At 48.3% G+C, this 27539-nt stretch overlaps 1 protein-coding gene across 9 annotated transcripts in view; it reads left to right on the top strand.

Moving 5' to 3' along the window:
* PITPNM2 (phosphatidylinositol transfer protein membrane associated 2) overlaps nucleotides 1-27539 on the top strand; it is a 158532-nt gene that overhangs the window by 15279 nt on the left and 115714 nt on the right. For all 9 annotated transcript variants that reach the window (XR_008312524.1, XM_053280125.1, XM_053280128.1 and 6 more), the window contains exon 2: nucleotides 5498-5603. The gene's annotated coding sequence lies outside the window, so the exon portion shown is untranslated. The remainder of the gene's footprint in view (nucleotides 1-5497; nucleotides 5604-27539) is intronic.

Below are 27539 nucleotides of genomic sequence, written 5' to 3'. Positions count from 1 at the left end.
GAAACCCCGTCTGCCACTCGAACCGCTACCGTCTGCTGGCTGTCAAAAGACTTGCACGTTTCCTTTGGGTTCCACACGTGTTAGGTCAGCTCAATTATTCGCCGGCCGTCTTCTAGCAGAGGGGTTCCCGACAGCGGATGCTCAAGAGGTATTTGAGGGGCTCCCAGGGGGTACCCGTTGGAGCTCTCCCAATGCTGCCGCCACACCACTTGTTTTCCATCGGAGGATCGCTGGCTGATGGGGCTGAAGCCGCATTGATGTATCCCCTGCAGGAGGGGAGGGAGAAGAGAGAAGGGCGAAGACCTCCTTTCTCTGCTCTTGATTGGCTAACTAGGTGCTGGAGCTCAGCATGCCCCTCCCTTCAGCCTGACTGACAGGCTCCAAAAAGTTAGCACTCTCACCGAAACTAATAGGACAAATTGTCCGATTAATCTATAAAATTTGTCCTATTAATCTCTGTGAGATTACTCATGAGTAACTTCGTCTGGATGTAAGCCAGGCTCTAGAGTAGCCGATCTCCTAACTGTAGGGGTGTGTTTGTGTGTGAGAGCGGGGGTGAGATCTCTCTCTCTCTCTCTCTCTCTCTCTCTCTCTCTCTCTCTCTCTCTCTCTCTCTCTGGGGTCCCTGAGATGAAGATTTGTGACAGATTTGTGGCCCCCTCTCCCCAAAGGGCTCACCATCTAAAAAAGAAACATAAAATAGACACCAGCAACAGCCACTGGAGGGATGCTGTGCTGGGGACGGAGAGGGCCAATTGCTCTCCCCCTGCTAAATATAAGAGAATGACCACTTTAAAAAGGTGCCTCTTTGCTCGGTTAGCAGGGGAGAGTGTCTGCTGGAGGTTTTCCACACATGGCTCTATGCCTCGGGGTATCTGAAGAGTGCTTTGCAGCATATAGGAGGCATTTTAATTCGTGGGATTAGATGGACCATTCACATAGCCATCAGCACCTCCATCGACACCTTTGGAGAATGCAGAAGCCCCAGAGGTTTTTTCAAAAGCTGCTGGAAATAGAGGATTTTTTTTTTTACCCCGGACATAATTCGGGCTAAGCCAGAATTCTCAGCCTCCCTTCGGAGAAGAGCAAAGCCCTGTCTGTCCTGGTCCCTGATAGCCCGCCGGGAGGTCGGGTTAAATCCAGAGAATATGTGGACTGGTACACTCCGATCAGGAGTGAATTTGGGGGAAAGCCCTGTCTGTATAACTTCCAGGGGAGACAAGTTTTGCCCAACTTGTCAAAAAAGGTTGGGAACTCCTCCCTGTCCTAGAACGTTCTTCGTCCTTGCTTCTGCAACTCGGAGTGTTCAGAGACATGAGCGGTTCCTTCTCCTTCTCCTTCCACATATATTATTTTTAGACAACGTGGCTGCGTTCTGTGCGGTTCTGCAGCCACGGCATCGTTGCAGGAGCAGCTCTTAAAAATAGCAGCGTCGCCACGGTCCCTGTTGCGAGCAAGGTGGGCTGTCTTTGGAGAGAGAGAGAGAGAGAGCCTCCTTCCCTGTCCCCGAATGCCACCTTCCTTTCCCTGCTGGGTGCCTCCTTCACTGCTCTGCTTTTTCAGGCTCTGTTTTTGGCAGGGTTGCTGGGTGCTTCAGCTTCGTCAGCCACATTTCTGGCAAAACCCCGTTGCGGTCACGGCGCTGCGTCCTTTGTGCGAGTGCGTCTTTGCTCTTAAAGATAACGAGTTTGCTCCATTTCTTCTTGGGCTGTTTGAATTTTGTGCCATGTGTGTGTTTTGTTTCCTGAACTCCACCGAACACCGATTTCAGAGCTCTCTGGCCATTTAACAGTTTGTAAATAGGCCGCTCGGAAATCCACCCGCCTTCAAGGTTATTGATGTGGCAAGGAGGGCGTGGGGCGTCCTCTCCTTGGCTGCAAAAAAGGAAAGCTGAGATTAGGGCCAGTTGCTCTCCCCCTGCTAGATATAAGAGAACCACCATTTTAGTAGGCATTGATAGACCTGTCCTCCATGAATTTGTCTCGGCTCCTTTTTAAGGCCCAACTTCGGAGAACCCCGAATGTCTGTAGAATGCACCGACTCGGGCAGAAAACAAGAAGACTTTATGTCGGCGCTCTTCGCCATTTTTCAAGTGGGGGCCACTTGGGCCACACAAGATCCATCTGTTCGTGAGCCATTTCTCACTGTGCTGACTTCCACACAGGACTGCGTTTCCCTCCGTGCTGGGAAGGCCTTTGAAGAGAGAGGGATCCCTTTCTTAAGAGTTCTCGGAGGAGAGCCCTGGGAAAGGACTACACTTCCCAGCACTCTGTGCACGCCTTCCAAGACGGTGCAGGGGCTCAGGTGGGGTCCGTTTCCCTTCAAGGAGTCCTCTCCAGTGAGTTAGGCGTCGGAGGACAGATCAAAGCAGAGCCCGATGTCCATGCCTTTTTGCAAGAGGACCAGAATGGTGGGCTCGTTTTTTAAAAAAACAACCACCACCCACAAATGTGGAAAGCGTGAACAGAGCCGACGTTGCTCGTGCCGCGGAGGAGATTAATTAGAGCTGCCTCTGTGCTGCCTTCGAAAGGCCCCGTCTGCTCCGCGGACGTGTGGAGCGCCGTTTATTTGTTGCTGTCTCATGGAAGCCTCTCGGTCGCCAGCACCCAAGTGTTTGGCTGAGAACACCGAGAAGGGGAGCCGCTCCACTTGGGCCCGGCTGCTGTGTGTTGGGGCTTCCACAATTCTGTACCCTGTAGGACCCTCAGAGCCTGAAACCAAACCCGTCTGCTCTAACTGGTCTGGTGGTAGCCAGCATGACTTGTCCCCTTAGCTCAGCAGGGTCCGCCCTGGTTGCATATGAAAGGGAGACTTGAAGTGTGAGCACTGGAAGATCTTCCCCTTAGCGGATAGAGCCACTCTGGGAAGAGCATCTAGGCTCCAAGTTCCCTCCCTGGCAGCATCTCTAAGATAGGGCTGAGAGAGATTCCTGCCCGCAGCCTCGGAGAAGCTGCTGCCAGTCTGTGTGGACAATACTGTGATGGACCAGTGGTCTGACTCGGTAGATGGCTGCTGCCTATGTTCCTACGCATGGCATTCAGCACGAAATTCCTGCCAGGACTTTTCTTCTTTTGGTGTAAAATGAAACTAAACATAGCAAAAAGTTCTGGGTGGTAGTGGGGAGGAAATGAAAGTCTTTTTTTTTCCTTTTTAGTTTTTCTAGAGGGCCAGGAGGCAGAACATGTTGGGAAACAGGTGGAGTTTATTGCAAATGAGATAAAATTGGCACATTAATGCAGAAATAATCAGAGGTGCAAATAAAGGGTCTTAAACAGGAGTGCGGGGAGGGGTGTGGGTGGGGGAGAGATGAGACTTGGGGCTTTCACGACACTGCTTAATTATGCAATTTCTTGGCTGCTTTTTAACTGTCGAGCCCAGAATATAATTATCCCTACTATGGAATATCTGGGGGTGGGGTGGGGATATTGTAAGCAGAGGATTGTTCTCGACATCTTGCCTGGAAAACTAAGTCAAAAGCTGCAGTTATCCGCCCCCTGAGGCTATTGCTTTGCCTTGCCCCATGAATGGCCTCCTTGGCCACCTGGGAGCCTTCATGTGTGTCGCCTGGCGTCCGATGATGGAAGAAAGGTGGCATTGAAGCAGAATAATCGTTGCCAACATTGGTCATTTGTGACCCCAAAAAGAGAGAACCAGTGGCTTTCGTTCGGTAAAATACCTTATGGACTAGTAACCACGTGATGGTAGGCTTGCCTTGGGAACCTACCTTGTGGAATGATTTGCAGGGTTACTTTGCTGGTGATATGTAGTATATATAGGCAACGACTGGTAGATAAGAAAAGGTGTAGCCTTTTGCCAGCGGAGCGTGTAGGATAACACCTTTTTTGCCATGAGCCTATTGGGATTGTCTGGGGAGGTCCGTCTGCAGTTGCCAGCAGCTCATCTGGTGGTTCCGTAGGGAGGGGCCTTCTCTGTTGCTGCCCCGAGGCTTTGGAATGCGTTCCCTGCGCAGCGGGGAATGAATTGCCCAGTGAGCAAGAGGTTGCCGGATCGAATCCCTGCTGGTATGTTTCCCAGACTATATTGGGCAGCAGTGATCTAGGAAGATGCTGAAAGGCATCCTCTCATCCTGCGCAGGAGATGGCAAGGGTGAGCCTCTCCTGTATTCTACCAAAGACAACCACAGGGCTCTGTGGGCGCCCGGAGTCGACACTTTTACCATCTCAAACTTTTTAACGGGCAGTTAAGACACATTTGTTCATCCAGGCTTTTAATTAGACTCTTACAATTTACATAAGAACAGCCCTGCTGGATCAGGCCCAACGAGGCCCATCTAGTCCGGCCTCCTGTTTCGCACAGTGGCCCACCAGATGCCGCTGGGAGCCTACAGGCATGCCCTCTCTCCTGCTGTTGCTCCCCTGCAACTGGTACTCAGAGGCATCGTGCCTTTGAGGCTGGAGGTGGCCTATAGTCCTCCGGCTAGTAGCCGTTGATAGACCTCTCCTCCAGGAAGTTGTCCAAGCCCCTTTTAAAGCATTGATTTTAAATGGTTTTAATGTTTGGATTTTGTTTGGATTTTGTGTTTTATTGTAAACTTCCCAGAGACGTGAGTTTTGGGCGGTATATAAATATGTTAAACAAACAAACAGCATCCCTTTCCCTGCCCGCCTCTGTCTTTGCGGTTCTGGCCACGTGGAGACCAGTACACTTTCAATTTTACATTGTGATTTTTTTAAGGAAGCCCGCTTGAGATTCATCTCCCCCTTATTGTCTAAGTTTTTAGAGCACTCTGATGGTTTTTATTTGAAGTTTTTATTACTTAACCCAAATGACAAAATTATTAATATAGTGGCCAGGTTTTATTTTATAATCTGCAAAACTCGATCTGATCTTTAGCAGTGCATTTCGTAAGTAGTTTATATATTTCTCTCTTCTTTTTAAATTTCATTTACATGATGCATTGCTTGTGTTTTTTTGTATATTGGTCTATGACCGTAATAAAGTTCTGTTCTGTTATAAATAAATTAATGTCCAGGCCTGAGGCTGGCCCCTCCAGTTGAATTAATGGCTGATCCGGCCACTTATGTGTCCTGCCATGTTAAAGCCGCTGCACGTGTTCGAAACGGCCTCTGAGCTGAGTTGGGGAGGCTGGTGCTGGGGAGAGACAGATGATCTCGAGCAGAGAAGGAGCCCATGAGGGTGGTCAGTGCCGTCCGCTATTCCCTCCCTCCAGTTCAGTTGCCATGAGTCGGAGATGGCAGTGATGACTCATGCCTTGGAGCGCTGCTGCGCTGAAACCCCCAAGGGGTTCTCTTTACCGCCTGCTGTCACGTCTCGAATTTCCAGCATGCCAGGGGGAAGTCTACAGAGTCTCTTGGATGCTGTGCAATTTGGAAGCCGTTGCGGCCGCCTCTCCGCCCGGTCTGCACAGGAGTGATTAGTGTGGTGCATGAGGATGCTTCCCTGGTTTCCCACTGCTCCTGATTTCCCACTGGCAGGCCCCTCGTTAAGCCCGTGATGTTCTTTGGTTTCCCTCTAGGATGTTGACCTGCCGTGGCTGCTGGTGCTGGCATTCTCCATCGGCCGTGCTGCCTTGAGTCCGTCCAATGCGCAGAAGTATCCAGTGGTTTATCTTGTACCCCCAGGTAAGTTCTGGGGCTTTCTGTGGGCCTGTCTCAAGAGAGACCCTGCTGGGTGGATGCATGGATTCCCTCGCACCTAATCGATTTTAAAGAAAACTAGCAGGGATGTAATTGGGGCTATATATGAAATCTGTGCGCTTTGTTGTTGTTGGTTTTTTCAATTCTTCAACCAAGTAGGCAGCATTCTGCCCCCAGAAAAGATGGCTTCTGTGAATGTGAACCATGCGCCGTGAGCAGAGTCGCCAGAATATAGTTAGAATTTGCTGATCACAGCAAGGGACGAGGAGCTGAAATGAGCCTTGACACTTTGTCCGCTGAGTCACTGACCATTGGAAATGTTCTTGCTTCTGAGATCTTAGCAGGCATTTTTGAGCAGATCGTTGCAGTCACGAGGGCTAGAAACTTGTCTTTGTTTGAAATGAAAGCTGTGATTCCGAGGAAGTGGAATTCTATGTCAGACCCACATTATGAGCTTTTACAAATACTTGTTTTTGTTAAAATGTTTTATTTTACTTTTTAAAAATCCTTCCCCTTTCCCCAAGAAGTCCAGGACAGCATCTCTCTCTCTCTCTCTCTCTCTCTCTCTCTCTCTCTCTCTCTCTCTCTCTCTTTCTTACAGTCTTGTGAGGCAGGTTAGGCTGAGAGATGGCAAGTACCCCAGGGTTCTCCATATGGCTGAGTCGGGATTTTAACCCATGTCTCTGCAGTTCTAGTCCAGCAGTGTAACCACTGCAGAAGTGTCTTGCACCCACAAAAGCGTAGGCAGCCTGTCTGAATTGCCCAACTTTTGTCAATGCACATGTGATTGCTTAGTTTGCATCTCTTGTTTTACTTCTGCTGGTTGTGGTGAGGGACAACGAACTCTGTGAAACACAGAAGCGTCCCTCCTTTTGATAACTGGAAATCCTGTTCCGCCATGCACGCGTCCTCTCCAGGTGGTGATTGAACCAGGAACTGGAGGAGAGCAAGAAGGTTCCAGAAGGCTGGCCTTGGTGGGGTTTCTCCTTTGACCGTCAGTCCTAAGATGTTGCAATTCATACATCTCCGGAGTGGCCTCAGAGTCACTTCTTTGTGTTCTGGCCCCTCACTGTTCTTGCAGCTTCAGTGAGGTGTAGTGGTTAAGTGTCGGCCTAGGACCGAGGAGACCTGAGTTCAAATCCCCATTCAGCCGTGCAACTCACTGGGTGACTCTGGGCCAGTCACTCCTCTCTCGGCGTAACCTGCCTTGCGGGGTTGTGAGGATAAAACATAACCGCATGCACTGCTCTGGGTTCTTCAGAGCCAGAGTGGGATATAAATGTAAGGGTAGATAAATAAACGTCTGAAGAAAGGAACTGTTGGGGGCAGACACATTGATTATGTCTGACACACACTGGTTACCCATTCGCTTCCGAATTCAATTCAAAGTCCGTGCGGGGCTTGGCGCCTGTTTACCTACAGAACCGCCTCTTCCATCCAGTTACATCCTGTCCTGTTAGATCATTTCAGACGGCCCTTTTGTCGGTCCCTGATTTTCGAGAGGTTCGCAGTTCTAGGACCCACGAAAGGGCCTTTTTGGTTGCTGCCCCACTTCTTTGGAATCCTCTTCCCCTTCAGATTTGTCGAGCCCCCTCTTGACTGGTCCTTAAATCCTTACTGAAGACCTTTCTTTTAATTTAATTTAATTTAATTTAATTTAATTTAATTTAATTTAATTTAATTTTAACATTTATATCCCGCTCTTCCTCCAAGGAGCCCAGAGCGGTGTACTACATACTTCAGTTTCTCCTCACAACAACCCTGTGAAGCAGGTTAGGCTGAGAGAGAAGTGACTGGCCCAGAGTCACCCAGCTAGTATCATGGCTGGATGGGAATTTGAACTCAGGTCTCCCTGGTCCTAGTCCAGCACTCTAACCACTACACCACGCTGGCTCTTCTTCGCCGGGCATTTGCCCTGTAGTTTGCTCTGTTTCCTTTCCATTATCTATTCTAGTTTGCAACTTTTAATGTAATTCTTGGTCGTAATTTTCGATGTTACCTTCTTTACGTGCCATTGCACACTGCCTGGAGTCTTTGGAGTGGGCAGTGTGTGAAGTGCTTCTAATAAATAAACAAACAAACAAACAGTAAACTATAGCATCAGTGTTGCCCCTCCACTGTTTGGCAAACGGTGTGGTCCCCTTCTCTGCAGATGTTGCCAGAAGGCCACAGATGCAGCCCGCAAGGAAGCTGTTCTTCCGCTCGCCCCACTGACACATGAAGGGGGGCCTAGATATTGCTTACAAGGCATGGCCTCTGGGGGCTGTTTCCCCCTCTATCCCCGTTCTGGTGGAAGCGCTGGTCTCTGCACAGCGTTCAGGCACGTGGGGACGGCTGGGAGGAAAGTGTGGGTGATGCTCGCGGGCACCCGACCACGGTGCCAACTGTTTGGCGTGCTTCCTGTTCCCCGAAGAGCGTTTCCACTTTGCTGTGCTCATTTGCGAGTCGTCATCTGGCCTTTCGTCAGAGGTTGTCTGTTTGTCTTCTGAAATCGACGTCAGTCAGGCGTGATGCTCGGAGTGTGGGCTGGTGGTGCGCCACGAACTCCCATAACGTCTTGCTCTCTTGAAGTAACCGGCGCCTCTAAGAAGCTCTCGCTCTCACAAAGAAGGCACCCTCGTTGCGATTGAATCGTATGTGCTGCGAAACTGTGGGCTCTCGAAAGAAAACGCCTCTCCGCACAATGCAGAATTAATAATGTATGGAACTCTCTGCCACAAGATAGGGCTGTGCACGGAATCGGGCAGGGGTGGTTTGAAGGTGGGTGGGTGTCAGCCTTTAAGGGCAGGGGAGGGTGCACGTATCCTCCCTCTGCTGTGCTTCCCCCCATGAGTGCTTGGTTTTTGTAAAGTCCTTAGGGGCGGCAGCGTACTTCCCTGCTGCCCCGTCCCCTCTTCGGCCGGAAGTACCTGTCACACGTCGGGCAGGCTCGTGCATGCTAGGACACTCCCAGTGTCCAACCTGTCCGGAGGCCCGTAAAAGGGCCTCCAAACAGGTTCATGCACATCCCTACCACAAGATACAGTGCAAGTAACCAGCTTTAAAAGGCGAATTCCTGGAGGAGTGGTCTGTCTCAAGCTAGGAGCCGTGATAGCGGAGATAGAGCCTCCAGGTTCAGTGGCAGTAGACCTGCGAGTATCAGTTGCTGGGTGGAGCCACAGCAAGGGAGAGCCGTTGCATTTACGCTCTGCTTGTGAGCTTCCCTTGGGAAGCAAGGTCTGATCCACACGCAGGGCTGCTCTGACTCTCTGGAAGGTGGCAAAATGCTTCCTAATAGGATCTTTTTTGACAGACAGAGCCCTTTATTCTTGGGCTACATTTGGTTTAAGATTTGGCATGTCCTCCCACAAGTAAGCCACCTAACGGTGCAGTGGGGAAATGACTTGACTAGCTAACCAGAGGTTGTCGGTTCAAATCCCCACTGGTATGTTTCCCAGACTATGGGAAACACCTCTATCGGGAAGCAGCGGTCTAGGAAGATGCTGAAAGGCATCATCTCATACTGCGCGGGAGGAGGCAATGGCAAACTCCTCCTGTATTCTACCAAGGACAACCGCAGGGCTCTGTGGGCGCCAGGAGTCAATGCTGACACGGCACCACACTTTACATTTACCCCTAGACCAGCTCTCCTCTCCTGGAGGCTTTATACACAGGGCTTCAACTGCAAATATATTTCAGAATAGAGTGTGTGTGTTCACACACTGGCCAAACGCACTGTGTTATGCTTGTGCTTTAATTTTTATTTTTTAAAATCAGATTTGTTTTTATATTTTTAGTGCAATGTTTTAATGTGACTTTTTTATAATCTTGTCTTTAAATCTATCTATCTATCTATCTATCTATCTATCTATCTATCTATCTATCTATTTATGTAAGGTACAAGAGCACACATAACATACATACAAAAAGCAGCAATAATACAATTCTCAGAAGAAGAAAAAGGAAAACAAAAGAATGTTATTGTGAGCTGCCTTGGGATTGTCTTAATGAAAGGCTGGGTATAAATTTAACAATAAATAAAAAGTAAATAAATAAAGACCTGCCCCTTCGAGAGGCTTGAACCCACTCCACATACATATCAGGCTTTGTGATGCGAATTCTAGCTTATCTCGATGTTTTAGAGCTTTTTAAAATGCTGGTTTTAAGCTACTTTTTTGCTGGTTTTATGCAAATAGGGAGAGGCACTGATGTAGAATCATTAGCATGATAAAAGGGATGCTCTCTTTAGAAATGCAAATAGAGCTCTTAAGGAAGCTCTCACTCTTCTCCCCTGCCCCTCATGAGTAGAAGGAAAACAGGGGACATACCTTTTAAACTTTTTTCAAAACAAAATCGGAGAGCAGAAGGGAGGGGCTGCTTCCCTCAATGCCGCGGGCGGAGTTCGAAGTGGCTTTGCTCGACATTTACCCCGAAGCATGAAGCCATGTGCGAGTTCTCCGGAGTTCTCCGGAGTTCTCCAGAGCCTGGAGCCTGAGCCTTGCTGACCGATGACCAATAAGATTTGCAGATTTTTTTAAAACCATGCAAAAATATGCAAAACCATTTTGCCTGGGGCGAAAGTGCTGGGTTTGCCACCCTGAGCAGCGGCCTCTCCTTTTTCAGATCACCTAAAACTCTCTGGAAAGGCACTCCTCTGTTTCCTCCAGCCTTGGAAATAAGCGACTGAATTCTGAAGCTTCTCGAGGAGCGCTTCCCATTTGTCGATGTGGAAATGGCCTCGTTTGCTGTGACCTCGGAAAGCCCCCGCGAAGGGTTATATAACTTGCCTGACGTGAGGGTCTTTGCGGTCACAGTCTTCAGCCAGGCCAGCATGTTCGCTTCCCCGGCCCCGAATCCGGTGGGAGGACATGGACAGCTCCTTCCTTTGCACTTTGGCCATCTTGTAAATAAAGCCTCGGCCCGATCGCACGTCCACCCGCTCTTGTGTTGTGGCGTCTCCAAGAAGGGGGGAAATGTAAACAAAAGCGTTTCTTGGTGGTTGTGGGGGAAATAATGTGTCTCAGTATTCTGGAAGAGGAGAGCTGGTCTGGTGGGAGCAAGCATGACTTGTCCCCATAGCTAAGCAGGGTCTGCCCTGGTTGCATCTGAATGGGAGATTTGATGTGTGAGCACTGGAAGAGATTCCCCCTCAGGGGATGGAGCCACTCTGGGAAGAGCAGAAGGTTCCAAGTTCCCTCCCTGGCTTCTCCAAGATCGGGCTGGGATTGATTCGTGTCTGCAACCTTGGAGAAGCCGCTGCCAGTCTGTGAAGACAATACTGAGCTAGATAGACCAATGGTCTGACTCAGTATATGGCAGTTTCCTATGTTCCTAAAGTTGCAGCAGGTTTGTCCTATCTTGATCTAAAAAAAACCCAAAATGCAACAGAACCACAACGTTGCGATGGTTGCAAAAAGCATATTTTGAACCCCGAATTGTTGGAGGCTGTCTCTCTGGCGGGAGACTTAATGGAGTGTGTTTCAGGTGGGTGCTCTGAATCAGTAATGGTTGGACTTGTGTGAAGCATTCTCCAACAGCCTGATCTCCGTTCCTGACTTAGGTGGTGCCTGGGGGGTGCGGGATGGGGTGCCCCCCTCCCCACTACCCAGGCAAGCAATTCACACCCCATTGGTGGAGAGTTACTTGAAGGAAAGGAAAAAAAAATCCACAGCCTTAGAGGGCTTTATCACCATCAATCCATATATATATACACACAGACACAGACCTGTGTGTGTATGGAGCATTTGTTTGGGATAGGAGCCTTGGTGTGAAATACACTGTTGTTTCTTTTTCGGAAATCTAATCTGTGGAATAAAGCTCACCGCTCACCCACTCCCAGAACGTGCTCCCAACTCTCCCCCCCCCACGCTTTATTGTTTCCTGATTGGTGGAAAGGAGAGACAAGAGCTTGTGCAAAGTTCCTAAAACCTGTGTCCATAGTTGTGTTTTGGTCTTGGAAAGCTTATTGCGAAGTCGGAAAGGTTTTCGTTTCGGATGTCAGCGGAGGGTGAAAATCGAACTTAGTAGGATCGCATCCAGGCGAAAGTTACTCAGTAGCACTGCTCGGAGGCTTTATTTCTATTTCTGATGGCCTACTTGGTTTCAGTAGGACTTCTCAGGAGTAATCTAGTCTGGATGTCAGTCACTGTCTTGGCTGCTGCCATGATTCAGTTGGGGACCTGCGCTTGAAAGGGCGGTATGTACAATGAATGGATGATCTGGATCCGTGTTCATTGCGTCTTGGGCTCAGCCCCCTCCCAGTTTTAAAGTTTAGGACCTCTGCTTTGGAATATCGATGATTATACTGAACGTTACTTGAACATGCACAGAGTGCCGTGATCAAAGCTGAGTGAGCACGACCAGACCTTAAGGGGTGGTTGAAGACAGACTATGCATGCATGCATGTATGTAGTGTGTACACACACACTACATACATGCATGCATGCATAGTCTGTCTGTCTTCAACCAGGAATTCTGCAGGAACTTACTACTAGTAAGGACTTGTGTTCCAGAAGGGAGGTCCCCATTCTGTCATTCCAGTCATGTTCAAAATAAATGACATGTAATTGTATCCCCCCCCACCGCCCCACAACCTTGCGACTGCATTCTTGATCGCTAATTCCTGTTGCCACAACTACAGCACTACAGAGAATGGAAAACCTGACGAGCGTTTCGGCCAACTTTGTTTTCGTAGCTCTTAAGCCAACTGGAAGCTTTCAACAAATAAATCCCCTTTTTTAAAAAAGAAGAAGAAGAAGAAGAAAGAGAAACCTAATATGCGCTTTATTGTAGCACGCAGAAGCTTTCAGAAAAATAAATTTCCTGAACGAGCCATTTGGATGGTCTCTGAGGACTTGAAGATCCACGTCATTAATTTAATTCCACAGCTTTCATTAAAATGGTCTACAGTTCTTACAAGAGTATACAGTACAGATGCACTCAGAGGGGGAAACCAAGATGATCGGCCAAGTGTGCGGGGAAGGGAATGTTGAAGAGACTCTTTAATGGGGTCTGAAAGACTTCTGGAAAGGAAAACAACTGCCAAGTTCGCATCAGCAGCAAACGACAATTTTAGAGAAAGAAATACATCAGCCTCCCCCCCCCGGCCATCCATGCCTGTAATCTATTTTATTTTTGAAGCTGAAGCGCAGCAGGAGGCATTAATTTTCAAGGGAGCTATAAAAACAGGCAACGTCACAGAATACAATCTGTCCTGGCATTGATCAGTGGGAATCAAGACTTCCATTGGCCACTAATCAAGAGGGGCATTTTTCAAGAGTGTACGCAAGGATCCACAAAAGCCCCTCCGAGGGTATGATTTAGGAAGGAGAGCTGGTCTGGTGGGAGCAAGCATGACTGGTCCCCTTGGCTAAGCAGGGTCCACCCTGGTTGCATTTGTATGGGAGACCACATGTGAGCGCCGTAAGAGATTCCCCTTCGGGGATGAGGCAGGCTGCTCGGGGAAGAGCATCTTCCTGCCTGTATGCAGAAGGTCCCCAGTTCCCTCCCTGGCCTCTGACTCAGGATATGGCAGCTTCCTATGTTTCTAAGGGGAGGGAGGGAGTGGGTGGGTGGCAGGCAGTTAACGGGAGCGACAGTGGGACGCTGCTCTGTGTGAGTCGCGGGGGGTGGGTGGGTGGGCTCTTGCACAAATGTGTGTGCTGCTGCCATGGGAAATCCATGCCAGGGCAGGGTGGTAACCTGGGTTCAGAGGAGGAACATAAGAACATAGGAAGCTGCCATATACTGAGTCCGACCATTGGTCTATCTAGCTCAGTATTGTCTTCACAGACTGGCAGCGGCTTCTCCCAGGTTGCAGGCAGGAGTCTCTCTCAGCCCTCTCTTGGAGATGCTGCCAGGGAGGGAACTGGGAACCTAGATGCTCTTCCCAGAGTGGCTCCATCCCCTAAGAAGGGTCTTGCAGTGCTCACACATCAAGTCTCCCATTCAAATGCAACCAGGGCAGACCCTGCTTAGCTATGGGGGCAAGTCATGCTTGCTACCACCAGAGCACAAGGAGCACTGCTGAGGGAAGCCGCTGCTCTGGATCTCTCCCAAGAGGGCAGACTGTGAGCCTTAGAACAGGCCTATCTAGCCCAGCACCCTGTCCCACATGGTAGCCCACCAGAGATGCCTCCTTGGGAAGCCACACCACCGGGAGACGAAACATGCCCTTTCTCTTGCTGCTGCTGGTGGTATTCAGAGGCATCCTGCCTCCTGGACGCGGAGGCAACCTATAGCCCATCAGGGTTAGTAGCCACTGGTAGACACGCCCTCTGTGAATTGGACTACGTCCTGTGTGAAGCTCTCCGAGATGGATGTCTTGCTACAAAGATTGAGACGGGAGGAGGCAACGCAAGAACTTGAAGCTCCTCAAAGTTCATTTGTCTGGCTGCAAACCGAGGTGTGGCGTGCATGTCTGAATGGACCCGTAATGTGCATAACGTGGGGGTCAGGGTAGCACCTGGTCACGGATTGCTTCTGAGCCTCCAGGAACGCATACTTGAGTGAGTGACACCAACCATACTCTGCCCTTCAGATTGTGGCCAAACCAAAGAGGTGGCCAGGCCATGACCGACCAGAGAAGGAAGATACCCAAAATCTTACTCTGATTCCTGCCCATCTTCATCCAATAGTACAGGGGCTCCCAACCAGTGGTGCTCCCAAATGTTGCTAAACTACAACTCCCATCATCCTCAGCTACCGTTTTTTATTGTGGCTGGGGATGATGGGAGTTGTAGTCCGGCAACATCCGGGCTATTGCTGGTTGCAAACCCCTGCAATGGAACAATGAAGTGCATTTTGCTAAGCGGAGGGCGAAGAAGCAGCAAGAGGATTCTGGCCCTCTCCACTGGAGCACATTCTGGCCTCGGCCGTATCCTGCCCACTGTCTCCCATCTCCAGTCCTCTTGTGGCTGGTTGTTTTCTCTTCAGCACTGGCAAGATGATTACAAAATGTGCTCAAGGGTATTTCGGCATCCAAAAAAAAGCAAGGCATGTGGATTTATTCTTTTCCCCATTTTTTAAAAAAAGTGTGTTTGATATGAGTGTGTGTGTGTACGTCTGCAATTAGTCAAAATGCCTTGCCCTGCATTATTTATTGTCTGAGTTCCAGAAGCAGGCCTCAGCGTGTCTGTCCACAGGCAGACTGGAGAGATCAGTCCGCCTCTTCCGATAATTTTTTTTAAATGACTAAAACAATGTAATTTGCCTCCCACTGAAGTCAATGGCAAAAGGGCCATTAGTTGTAATGGGGCTAAATGGGAAAGGGGCGGGCAGACCTTGTTCTATCCCTAGAAGTTTAGGGAATGAGAAAAATGAGAACACAGTATTGATGTAAGTAGGGATTCATACATATAGGCTTAGCTCACTAGCCAGCCATTATTATTTTATTATTATTATTATTATTATTTTACATTTTATATCCCGCTCTTCCTCCAAGGAGCCCAGAGCGGTGTACTACATACTTGAGTTTCTCTTTCACAACAACCCTGTGAAGTAGGCTAGGCTGAGAGAGAAGCGACTGGCCCAGAGTCACCCAGCTAGTTTCATGGCTGAATGGGGATTTGAACTCGGGTCTCCCCGGTCCTAGTCCAGCACTCTAACCACTACACCACGCTGGCTCTCAGACTAAAGCATGGAGGACAGGTTTTTAATGGCTACTAGTCTGGTAGCTATGGGCCACCTCCAGCCTCAGTGGCACAATGCCTCTCAATACCAGGGGAGCAACAGCAGGAGAGAGGGCACGCCCTCACCTCTTGCCTGTGGGCTTCTCCGAGGCATCTGGTGAGTCACTGTGGGAAACAGGATGCTAGACTAGATGGGCCTTCTTGGGCCTGATCCAGCAGGGCTGTTCTTATGACCCTTTTCTGACCCGCAGGCAGAGGGCTTCGGCGGGAAGTGAGTCTTCTGTCCTTTGCACTGGGAGACAGCTTTGGTAAGAAACAGGGGGAGCCCTCTCCGACTGCTCAGAAAGGATTCCTGCTATTCCGAAACCTCCCCAAATGGTGGTAGAAATGAGAGCTCTAGGAGGAGATCTACATGGTGCTGGGTGTCCTGCTTGCCAGAGGCCTGGGAGCACTTGCCGCTGGCAAGCCGGCATGTGGATTTGTAGATGCCTGGATGTAAGAGAGTTCCAGTGCTGGACTGTGAAGGTCAACTTTTGGAGGAGGTCAGGTCTGCATCAGATGGTCCATACGGCACCCTTGGCTGTGTACCCTCAAGAAGAGCACACAGTACGAGTTGCCCTGACGCGTCTGTGTTATGTGGTGTGTTTCCCTACTGGCAGTGGCTATTAAGAACATAAGAGCAGCCCTGCTGGATCAGGCCCAAGGAGGCCCATCTAGTCCAGCATCCTGTTTCACACAGGGCCCACCAGATGCCCCCGAGAAGCCCACAGGCAAGAGATGAAGGCATGCCCTCTCTCTTGCTGTTGCTCCCCTGCAACTGGTACTCAGAGGCATCCTGCCTCTGAGGCTGGAGGGGGCCTATAGCCCTCCAACGAGTAGCCGATGATCGACCTCTCCTCCATGAAGTGATCCAAACCCCTCTTAAAGCCATCCAGGTTGTTGGCTGTCACCACATCTTGTGGCAGAGAATTCCACAAGTGGATGATGCGTTGTGTGAAAAAGTACTTCCGTTTGTTGGTCCTAGATTTCCTGGCAATCCATTTCATGTGATGACCCCTGGTTCTAGTGTTATGGGAGAGGGAGAAGAATTTCTCTCTCTCCACTTTCTCCACGCCATGCATGATTTTATAGACCTCTGTCATGTTTCCCTGCAGTCGTCTTTTTTTCTAAACTAACAAGCCCCAGGTGTTGTAGCCTCGCCTCATAAGGAAGGTGCTCTATAAGAACATAATATGCCATTGATGCATGTCAGGTATGGAAACTATTATGTGGAGACCTTGGGCCATCCAATAAGGGCAACTCAGGGTGACGGTGATGCAGAGCTGGTCTTGCAGTAGCAAGCATAAATGGCTTCCTTTGCTAAGAAGGGGCCAGCTTGGTTTGCATTTGGATGGGGAACTTCATGTGAGCACAGTCTGCTGTAAGGTGTTCATTCTCCTTGGGAATGGGATCCGTAGCTCAATGGTAGAGCATTTGCTTGCATGCAGAAGGTCCCGGGTCAGATCCTTGACATCTCCAGGTAGGGCTGGGAGAGACCCGTGTCTGAAACTTGGGAGAGCCACTGCCAGTCAGTGTTGACAGTACTGAGCTTGATGGACCGATGATGGTCTGACTTGGTGTGGCAGCTTCCCATGTGATAAGAAATTTGCCCTGGGGAGATCAGTCCCTGCGGCCAGTATAATCCTACACTGAGGCCTAGGGTCGTTCACTCTAGATGAAGCTATTCTTGTGATGATCCCACCCCAGTATTATTTTCCATTTTTCTCTTAATATTAATTCTGGAGGGCTGGCAACCCTATAAAGGCTTGGTTTACATGTGGCCGCAGAGCCAAGTGGTAGAGTCCTGAGGTGTTAGGATGAACTATACCACTTCGGCTTGGAGGTGAGAGGGACTATTTTTTGAATCCACTTTTGCGTTGAAAAGCCATGCCCTCTCACTGAACAGTGTGATCTTTTATCTGAACAGCACCATCGCAGGGCTGGTTCTTGTATGCTTTTATCTCAAGATTTTTGAAAGAAATCAATAAGCATCTATATTCTGCCTCTCCTGCCACTTCAGGTGGTCATAAAAAACAATACAAACACAACACTGAAATCTTAAACAAATAAAATAAAATAAAATTACAAATCCAAAGCACAGTAGCTAAGAAATCCACAAATAAATTCAGTATTGGCAAGGGACTGAGAGACGTGCCCGAGGCAGCAATTTATTTCTCAAATTGGCTGTGAAAAATAAATCAGCCTAACTTTTTACATTTTTGAACCATGTGAAATACAACATGTACAGTATATGCCTCTGTGTGTTTACTGTAAAATTCATGTGAATGGGGTCCCTATTCAGGCCTGTCTCGGCGTACTTTAAAGCAGCTTGGGCAACATCATTATTATTTATTTACACAGTCAGACTGGTGTTATTGACTGGTTTGTTTCATCCAGACATCGAGTCCTTCCCAAGGACCTGGGATGGCTGAATTTTATTATCAATGTTGTTGTTGTTATTATAGATATCATCGCAGAATATAGGCTGTTCCCAGTAAAGTTGCTTTTTGTAATTGGCGGATGGTGATTTCTGTGGCCCCGATGGTGTTGAGGTGCTCTTCAAGTTGTTTTGGAATTGCACCCAGGGAGCCAATTACCACTGGGATTATTTTGGTCTTCTTCTGCCACAGCCTTTCAATTTCCATTTGTAGATCTTTGTATTTTGTTGTTTTTTTCTATTTCTTTTTCTTCTGTTCTACTATCATCTGGTATTGCTATGTCGATTATTTTAACTTGTTTTTCTTTCTTCTCGACTACAGTTATGTCTAGTGTTGATGATGATGATGATGATGATGATGATGATGATGAATATATTTCTATACCGCCCTTCCAAAAATGGCTCAGGGTGGTTTACACAGAGAAATAATAAATAAAAGGTTAATCCATCTCAAGATTAATCCTGACCTGACCTTTTTTATTTCAAGGTTGAGCATATGTGGGGCATTGATTTGGAAATAGCCATCCCATAAGCGTTGAGTGAGCTGTTTTGCCTGCCCGCATCTGCTTTTCTTTCAGCGGCACCACGTCCAATCTTTCTCCCTCGAGTGAGGCTGCTTTCCCAGTGGTTGCCTTGGGAGGACTCCAAAGAGGACGTTGGCGTTGCGAGGGCAAGGAAGCAATAGAAGTCTGTTAATGGGGACAGCTAGCAGGGAGAGAGAAGCAATATTGCTTTTTAATGTCAGTCTGGGCGGGGAAGGAGGAGTGTTGGAGTGGGCAGGGAAGAATGCTGTTTGGGCTCGGCTGTGAACTTGGGTCTACTTAGGGTCATCGTCGCTGACTGTAGCTATTTCTGGAGATTTGTTTTCACAATATTAAAACATCCCGGATTGCTTTTAAGAGGCACCTGGAAATTGATGCCAGCTCCTTGGAACTGCAGACCAGCACCCCACCATCCTTGGACAACAGCCTACGAGGGGCCCATTAAACCTCTTTGCTTGGGCGTGTGCAAGGATAGGGAAGGAGAGCTGGCCTTGTGGTAGCAAGCGTGGATGGTCCCCTTTGCTAAGCAGGATCTGCCTTGGTTTGCATTTAGATGGGGGCCTCCATGTGAGCGCTGTCTGCTGTAAGATTCCACCCCCCCCGCCCCCGGGAAGGAGTGGGCAGACTTGGCCCTCCGGCTGGTGTTGACCTACAGCTCCCCTCTTCTCCAGCCACAATCATTTGTGGCTGGGTATGCTGGGACCGTAGCTCCGTGGAAGAATACTTGCCTGCAGAAGGTTCCCCGTTCAGTCCCTGGCAGCATCTCCAGGTAGGGCTGGGAGAGAGACTCCTGCCTGCAACCTTGGAGAAGCCGCTGCCAGTCCATGCAGACAATACTGAGCTAGATGGCCCAAGGGTCTGACTCAGTATATGGCAGCTCCCTATGCTCCTAACTGGCATCTGTGACTTGGCACTAGTGGGGGTTCCTGCAGGAAAAGACGACTTGGAAGGGCCCAAGAGATACCGAATCACATTTTCCTTGAAAAGCCAATGTTGATATGACAGTGATGAAGAATATTTACAGGCTGCTTTTCGACAAAAGTTCCCAAAGCGGTTTACGCTGATATAAATAAATGAAATGGCTCCCTGTCCCCAAAGGCCTCACAGTCTGAAAAAGAAACACAAGACAGCCACCAGCAGCTGGAGAGATGCTGTGCTGGGGATGGATAGGGCCAGTTGCTCTCCCCCTGCAAAATACAAGAGAATCACCACTTTTAGAAAGGTGCCTCTTTGCCCAGTTAGCAGGGGATGACTCACCCTGTTGTCTCAACTAAATAATTCGGGAAGGAGACGAGGATGAGGAAGAACCAAAAAAACCAAACCACGTTGGTTATACTATGTTCTAGCCTCGGAACCGTGCGCCAGGACTAGAAACGTGCTGCTTGTTTCCAAAGGAGAGCTGCTGAGATCCATGGGATCTGTGTGTCCTCAACCCAGTCTTGAATCTCCTGCTTGCGAGGGCTCGTATTGCGGTCGAATTGCACGGCACACCAAGTCTGGCCTTTATCCACTCGCTTGCCCTTCCGGCCGCAACTGCTTACAGCATGGAAAAGGCCTGTTCCTTTCAAGCCTCTGTTTTCTGAGTTAAAGGTCGCCATCCGTTTCTGGACTGCAGCCTAGCAGAGGTCTGCCCTCCTTTGTTTGCAGGCTGCGGAGGCTGGATCCGGTCCAGGGCAATTGCATTCCCCACCTCACCTGCACTCTTCACGCTGGTGGAAAATGGATTCCCGCCCCCCGCCTCCCCAAGTAAAGCAATTAAATATCTCTGCTTGTAACCTGCTTGAGTGACAGGAAACGTGGTGATTTCCATCACTTGAACGCAGTCCCGCCCTCTCCCGCGTGTCCGACTTTGCACTGCAGGTTCCTCGGGGCAGGGTTCTATCTTTCATCGCTTCTTCTGCAAAGTGCCATGCGTCACAATGGGATTCGGCATAATATGCAAGTAAAATTAAGTACTCCTGGTTAAAGCGCAAGGTTGAAAACAATCTGCTGAAATTGCATCACATGCTTGAGTTTTCCCTTTTTATATTCCGGTTTACTGCGACTTTGCTTTCCCCCCATTTTTATCCTATCTTCCTCTCTTGTCTTCCCTCCTTCCAAGATTATTATTACACCAGGAAATTCTTTAATTAAAAGATGCATTGATATTCTGCACCAATTTTATTTTATTAATAATGCATGTCCTACTGAGAGTTTATAATAGCACCCCATCTTATATACATTCCTCCCTATTAAATGTGGCTTTTTTGCAGGAGTGTATTAATATTACTGATAAAGAGAAACAATATGCTCTCCGTTGCATGGGTCTGGGAGATAGCCTCAGGCATGCCTGCTACTCTACACCCTCCTTCCTCTTCCCTGTAGTGTGGATTTTCCACTTTGCTTCCCTTTTTTTGCCTTCACGATTGATTGATTGATTAAGTGCCATCAAGTCGGTGTCAACTCTTAGCAACCACATAGATAGATTCCCTCCAGGAGGATCTGTCCTCCACTTGGCCTTTCAGGTCTCTCAGTGGTGCATTCGTGGCTGTCGTCATCGAGTCCATCCACCTTGCTGCTGGTTGTCCTCTTCTTCTTTCCTTCAAACTTTCCCAGCATCATGGACTTCTCAAGGGAGCTGGATCTTCACATAATGTGTCCAAAGTAGGAGAGTTTGAACCTGGCCATTTGTGCCTCAAGTGAAAATTCTGGATTGATTCGTTCTATGATTCATTTGTTTGTTTTCCTGGCTGTCCATGGTCTCCTCAAAAGTCTTCTCCAGCACCAAAGTTCAAAAGCGTCAATGCTTTTTCTATCTTGCTTCTTCAACGTCCAGCTTTCGCATCCATAGAGTGTCACAGGAAAAACCATTGTCCAAAAGATCCTAATCTTTGTAGGTGTAGACATGTCGGTACCCTTTCCAAGGCCTTCACTGCAACCCTACCAAGTGCTAATCTGCAGCGTTCACTATTACTAAGCAGTACACCTGTACTGATATTAACTTTGATTAATGCCAGGGAGAACTAGAGTTGTGCATGAATTTTGCTCGAATTAATTCAAATTTGAATCTGGTTTGCATCGATCTGCATTTGAATTTGAATGAACTCCAATCTATTCAATTGTTTCAAACTTTAATCTCTTCGAATTCTCTTCGAATTCGATTCAAATAATTCAAGCAAAATTCATGCACATCCCAATCGGCAACCCTCCCTTCGTAAAAAGAATTATGCTGGATAGACCAAAGACCCACCCATTCCAGCTTCCTGCTTCCCAGAGCTACCAACCAGATAAGAACATAAGAACAGCCCTGCTGGATCAGGCCCAAGGAGACCCATCTAGTCCAGCATCCTGTTTCACACAGTGGCCCACCAGATGACACTGGAAGCCTACAGGCAAGAGCTGGAGGTGGCCTAGAGCCCTCTGAATAGTAGCCGTTGATAGACCTCTCTTCCATGAAGTTATCCAAACCCCTCTTAAAGCCATCCAGGTTGTTGGATGTCAACACATCTTGTGACAGAGAATGTCATAGGTTGATTATGCATTGTGTGAAAAAGTACCTCCGTTTGCTGGTCCTAAATTTCTGGCAATCAATTTCATGGGATGAGCCCTAGTTCTAGTGTTATGTGAGAGGGAGAAGAATTTCTCTCTATCCACTTTGAGCCGTGTGTGGTCCCGTGAATGGAAAGAAGTTTCAGAAGAGCCAACTCAACCTAGAAATGTTGTTGAAGTGAAGACTGCCTTTGCCCATGTGAGAGAGAATTTTGGGAATCAGAGCTGTCACTTCTGGAGGATGCAGAATCCCAAATTAGCAGTACTGCTGCCACGTTGGATAGCGACAGAGGAGGCACACCATCTGTGTGCAGAGAGAGAGAGAGAGAGAGAGAGAGATGGTCTTGTGGTAGCAAGCATGACTTGTCCCCTTAGCTAAGCAGAGTCTGTCCTGGTTGCATATGAAAGGGAGACTAGAAGTGTGAGCACTGGAAGAGATTCCCCTCAGCAGGGGATGGAGCCGCTCTGGGAAGAGCAGAAGGTTTCAAAGTTCCCACCCTGGCAGCATCTCCAAGATAGGGCTGAGAGAGATTCCTGCCTGCAACCTTGGAGAAGCCGCTGCCAGTCTGTGAAGACAATATTGAGCTAGATAGACCAAGGGTCTGACTCAGTATATGACACACACACACACACTCACATACATACACATGTTTCTAACCTCCCCTTTTGTAATTAGCGGTGTGTTTGGGTTGAAGACATGCTCAATCTTGCAGGCCGCTGAAGCTATTTTAGAGCCCTACAGCTTGGGAGCCCTAATCTTAGCTGCCGATGGCTGAAGATGGATGCCAACGTTCACCCACATGGGTTTGCACCTTCTGAAGGAATTGGCCCCTCTGAAACCTTTCTCTCTCATACACATCCGTGCGCCGCTTGTCACGCAGCTCAGCATGGCATGGGAGTTTGCAGGCTGCACAGCATCGGGCAGGCCTGAAACGACGTTTCACGCTCCTAGGCGCTCACATTGAATATTAATGTGCAATGCTGCCATTTTGGAAAGGTTTGCTGCCCATATAAGAACAACTCCTGCGTGAAGAAGATGACTGTTCCCTGTTGTGGCACTTTTCCAGAATGCCAAGATAAATGTGTTCTGGAACAGTTCATGAATTGAATCATTTGGTTCTTGCTTCCCTTCTCTAGGGCAGGCTTGTAAAAAAGAAGGGGGGAAAGCCACTTTTATCTGGTTACTTGAGGTTTAAAAATCCCCTTGAGCAAAAGGGAGTTTTACCTGCTTCAGTTCTTTCTTTCTTTGCCACAGTTCATTAGCATAGCTATGTGTGCCCATGTGGACTAGTAACTTTTATGAAGTTAATTGCAAAGCTGCCTTAGGGCCGAAGTAAGACCTGGAGACGTCAAGAGATGGGAAGTTTGAAGTGGGTTGTGTGGGTTCAAATGCCAGCGAAATTGTAGACTCCTCAGGAAAGTGTCTTCTCTGCAGTGGTACCCTATGGCTGCTCGCTGGTAGCCAGTCTGATGAGTTCAGCTGCCAAGACTTGTTTTATTCATGTAGGTTTTAAATTTTACTGCTGTTGAGGTTTTATTGTTCTCAGTGCTTTTACTGCTGCATTGGATCTTGTCTTATAGTTCTGCTTTTGGTAGTGTTTTTTAAAGGGGCTTGATACTGATATTGGCTGACACTGAGACTAAATTACTACCGAGTGATCCTACTGAAATTAAGTAGTGCTTTAGAGTAACTCCTCAGTAGTTCTGTTTCTTTGTCTGGATGTCAGGCCTTATTTTTGCTTTAACCAAGTGGTTCCCAACTTCCAGAAGTTGCTGAACTACAATTCCCATCTCCTCCAGACAGAATAAATTGTTGCTGGGGATGATGGGAGTTGTAGTTCAGCAACATCTGCAGGACCCCATGTTGGGAACCGGTGTGTTAAGCTATTTGTAAGTCTCTTGAACATATTTTATTAAAAAGGGGATGCTAATCTTTTAAATAAATAATTATGGCCAAGCTCAGATGTCACACCAAACCCTGGTTGAGAAGCTTAGCCATGGTTTCAAATGCTATCCCAGTCACTCTGCAAACCAGAATTGGAAACTGTAGTTTGAGGTGGATTCACAAATTGTGGGTTGTGCAACGTGTGGCTTGCTGTGCTGCGTGGACCAGCAAACCATGGTTGCATCCAGCTTTCCCAACCATGGTTGAATGCTTCCCTGCTACTCTTGTGCACGCATCTTAGTAGAAAGCTTCCTGGTTTTATCAAATCACAGTTTGTCATCTCATCCAAACTGTGGTTTGAGCAACATGTTGAAATAGTGGTTTGCCAACCAGGATCAGATGGTGCTTTGCAAAACTGCTGGGGGTGAGGGGCATGCTCAAACCATAGTTTACGCTTTTGCTGTTATGGCAGAAAAGGTAATGAAATCGGGAAGTGTGCTATTAAGGGAAGTGTGTGAGCACAGGGCTCGTTCTCAGTTCTCCAAACTGCGATTCGGAGGGTTGTCTGAATGCAGCCTCTCTCTCAGCCCTTCTTCCTTGGGTTCACAGGAAACCAGTGTGTGAGCACTTACGAGTTGCCAGATGCTAAAGAGGGCTGGACGTTTGCCTTTTTAATTATTGTGTTGGAAAGTGAATTTTGGCCAGTGCAACCTTCTGCTTTTCTGATGGGCTGTGAGATGATAAACTGCCGTGGCCAAAATGTCGGCTTCTACCCAACTCTTAAAGGTACAGCGCTCTCGTCCTCTGCTCCTGCTGGCCATTCTGGTGGCTGGCCTCGTGCCGTTGCCATGAGACTGGAAAAGATAAAGCTTGAAATGGACTTTGCACTACAATCCTCTGGAATGGGAAACTGGGAAGATATAAAAGGGCTTTAAAAAAAACCACACACCAGGGTATCAAATCCAGGAAACCAGCAGCTGTCTGTTTTGTGTTTCTGTGTGAAGACAGCACGTTTATCTTGTTTAAGGGCCGAGCATGCAATCAGTTCTTAAAATTAACCGATAGGCTGTTGACTTGTCACCCAGTGAATGAAATCTTATTGCTTTGTAATTGGTTTGATGGGGCTTGGTCCTGTTGCCAGTGTTCTAATTGCAGGGAGAATACAGCCCGGGTGTTTGATCTCGCTTGTCTGTTTCACGTGTGTGCCTGTCTCTGTTGTCCATTAGTGTGCCTGCACCAACCGCCTCTCTCAAACTGTTTATGGTGAAAGCATTTTTGTTGGGGCACAAGAAGCAAAACGTTTATATTATTTTCAGGGATGTCTATTCCAACTTTCCATTGGACATATCAAGTGGGCAAACGCAAATGTCAAAACAAAGAAGAAGAAAGTCATAAATGTAAAAATTATGAAAAGCAAGAATGTTCTCTCAAAACAACTCCCAACGATGATAATAATAATTATGTAAAATATGTATATCCCGCCCCTCCAGTACTGTTCAAGGCAGCTTACAACAGTCAAACAATAAAAGCAATATGCAACGTAAAACAAAACAAAACACAATGTAGGATAACGACAATTAAAACAAAACACAATTAAAAATTAAGTATGTCCGGCTGTAGTAAAGCACAATTAAGAAGCCTTTCTGAACAAGTAAGTTTTAAGATATTTTTTAAAAACTCTAAGGGAGGGAGCATGGCAAAGCTCTTCTAGGAGGGCGTCTGAGAGCCGAGGGGCCACAACCGAAAAGGCCTTGTCTCTGCCAGCCGAATCTCAGTGATTGAGATCCACCCATCACTTTAAAAGCAGCAACAGTCAAGGATTGTTCTGAGGCAACACCCCAAAATGCCGGCTGGAAAAGCTGTGCTTCTCAACTGTCTGCTGGAAGGTGAGCACAAAGAGGCCAGGCCAGGTCCTTTGGAGCAGCTTTCCAAAGTTTCAGGGCCCCAGCAGAAAAGGTCCTGCCACTCGGGCCCCGCTGCTGTGCTTCAGATGCTGGGGGTGGGGGTGGGACCCAGAGCAGGACCCTGGAGGTAGACCCCAATGTCCAGACAAGTCAATGTCTGACTTTCTGTCTGATACACACACACACCCCAAGCCTGGCATAGCTAGAACACAAGGAGAGGAGAGCTGGTCTTAGGAGAGGAGAGCTGGTCTTGTGGTAGCAAGCATGGCTGGTCCCCTTAGCTAAGCAGTGTCTGCCCTGGCTGCATATGAATGGGAGACTAGAAGTGCAAGCACTATAAGATATTCCCCTCAGGGGATGGAGCCGCTCTGGGAAGAGCAGAAGGTTTCAAGTTCCCTCCCTGGCTTCTCCAAGATAGGGCTGAGAGAGATTCCTGCCTGCAACCTTGGAGAAGCCGCTGCCAGTCTGTGAAGACATTACTGAGCTAGATAGACCAATGGTCTGACTCAGTATATGGCAGTTTTTCCTATGTTCCTATGACCCCAGTCAGACTCTTCTCTTGCTGCTACGGTTGGTCTGGATTTTGCAACCACTCCTCCTTCGACCACGCTGATTTAATACTGCCTCTATCCCATCTGTGGCCGTGGCGAAACCCAGGTCGGGATATAAGGGAGAAAAGTGCTTCTGCACCTGTAAAGAGAAGGCATTCCCCTCCCATTCTAGCTGAACGGGCGAATTTGTAAGGATGGAGCTTGGTCTCAAGAAGGCTCTAGCTATTTCCCACCCGCTGGAAGTGAAGATTTGCCACCTTGGGAGTCCTCTGTGTCCATCCTCTCGGGAACTCTGCCTTCCTCTCTCTCCCCCCCCACCCCCGCCGGTCTTGTGCTTGAGAAGGGGAAGTTTGTCCAAACCAGCAAGCGGAATTTGCTCATTTATCTGACCCAAGTTGTGGAAGAGGTTCACTTCTGGCTGCAGGTGCTTGTGCCAAGGGGGCTCTATGCTTCTGCGCTGGAGCTCCTGAGGGGGTTTAGTGCTCTCTGTGTAGTCGTCACGCCCCCCCCATTTTATTCTAGATCTGCAGGTGTCACGGAGCCCCTCAGTGTGTTCCCTCTAATTTTTTTCATCTGGGCATGGAATGAGTTTTGTTCTGGGCGACAGTCTCAAGGCAGTGTGTGTGTGTGTGTGTGTGTGTGTGTGTGTGTGTGTGTGTGTGTGTGTGTGCGCGCGCACATGCATTCAGAGTGGGACCTTCCTGATGCATCCTGATCTATAATGAACCGAGCGGGCATTTAAAAACTTGTGTGCGCATGCCTTAGAGCAGGGCTGCTCAAATTTGGCCCTCTGCCTGCCGGCCTGTCACTTCCTCCCGGCGCTAGCTGGCTTGCCCGCCACCAACTGGACAAAGAGGCACCTTTTACCATGGTGATTCTCTTTTATTTAGTAGGGGGAGAGTAACAGGCCCTATTCACCCCCAGGACAGTACCTCCAGTGACTGTTGCTGGTGTCTATCTTATGTTTCTTTTTAGATTGTGAGCCCTTCGGGGACAGGGATCCCTCTTATTTATCTATCTATTTTTATTATTACATGTATATCCCGCTCTTCCTCCAAGGAGCCCAGATCGGTGTAGTACACACTTGAGTTTCTCTTTCACAACAACCCTGTGAAGTAGGCTAGGCCGAGAGAGAAGTGACTGGCCCAGAGTCACCCTGCTAGTATTATGGCTGAATGAGGATTTGAACTCGGGTCTCCCCGGTCCTAGTCCGGCACTCTAACCACTACACCATGCTGGCTCCACTGTGTAAGCCACTTTGGAAACTTTTGTGGAAAAGCGAGATATAGATATTTTTGTTGTTGTATGTTCCTCACTGCTTGCTCTGGGTTTGACTCCCTCCTGGTGGGATTTGTAGCTCCAGTAGTATGCAGACCTGAAGCCTGCGTCCCCAGTGCAGCTAGGTTGTTTGAGTTGATGGTGGGTAT

Source organism: Hemicordylus capensis, chromosome 15 (genome assembly GCF_027244095.1).
Source record: "Hemicordylus capensis ecotype Gifberg chromosome 15, rHemCap1.1.pri, whole genome shotgun sequence".
Taxonomy (NCBI): Eukaryota; Metazoa; Chordata; class Lepidosauria; order Squamata; family Cordylidae; genus Hemicordylus; species Hemicordylus capensis.
The sequence above is the reverse complement of the archived record's forward strand: the minus strand, read 5'-3'. Positions and strand labels throughout refer to the sequence as shown.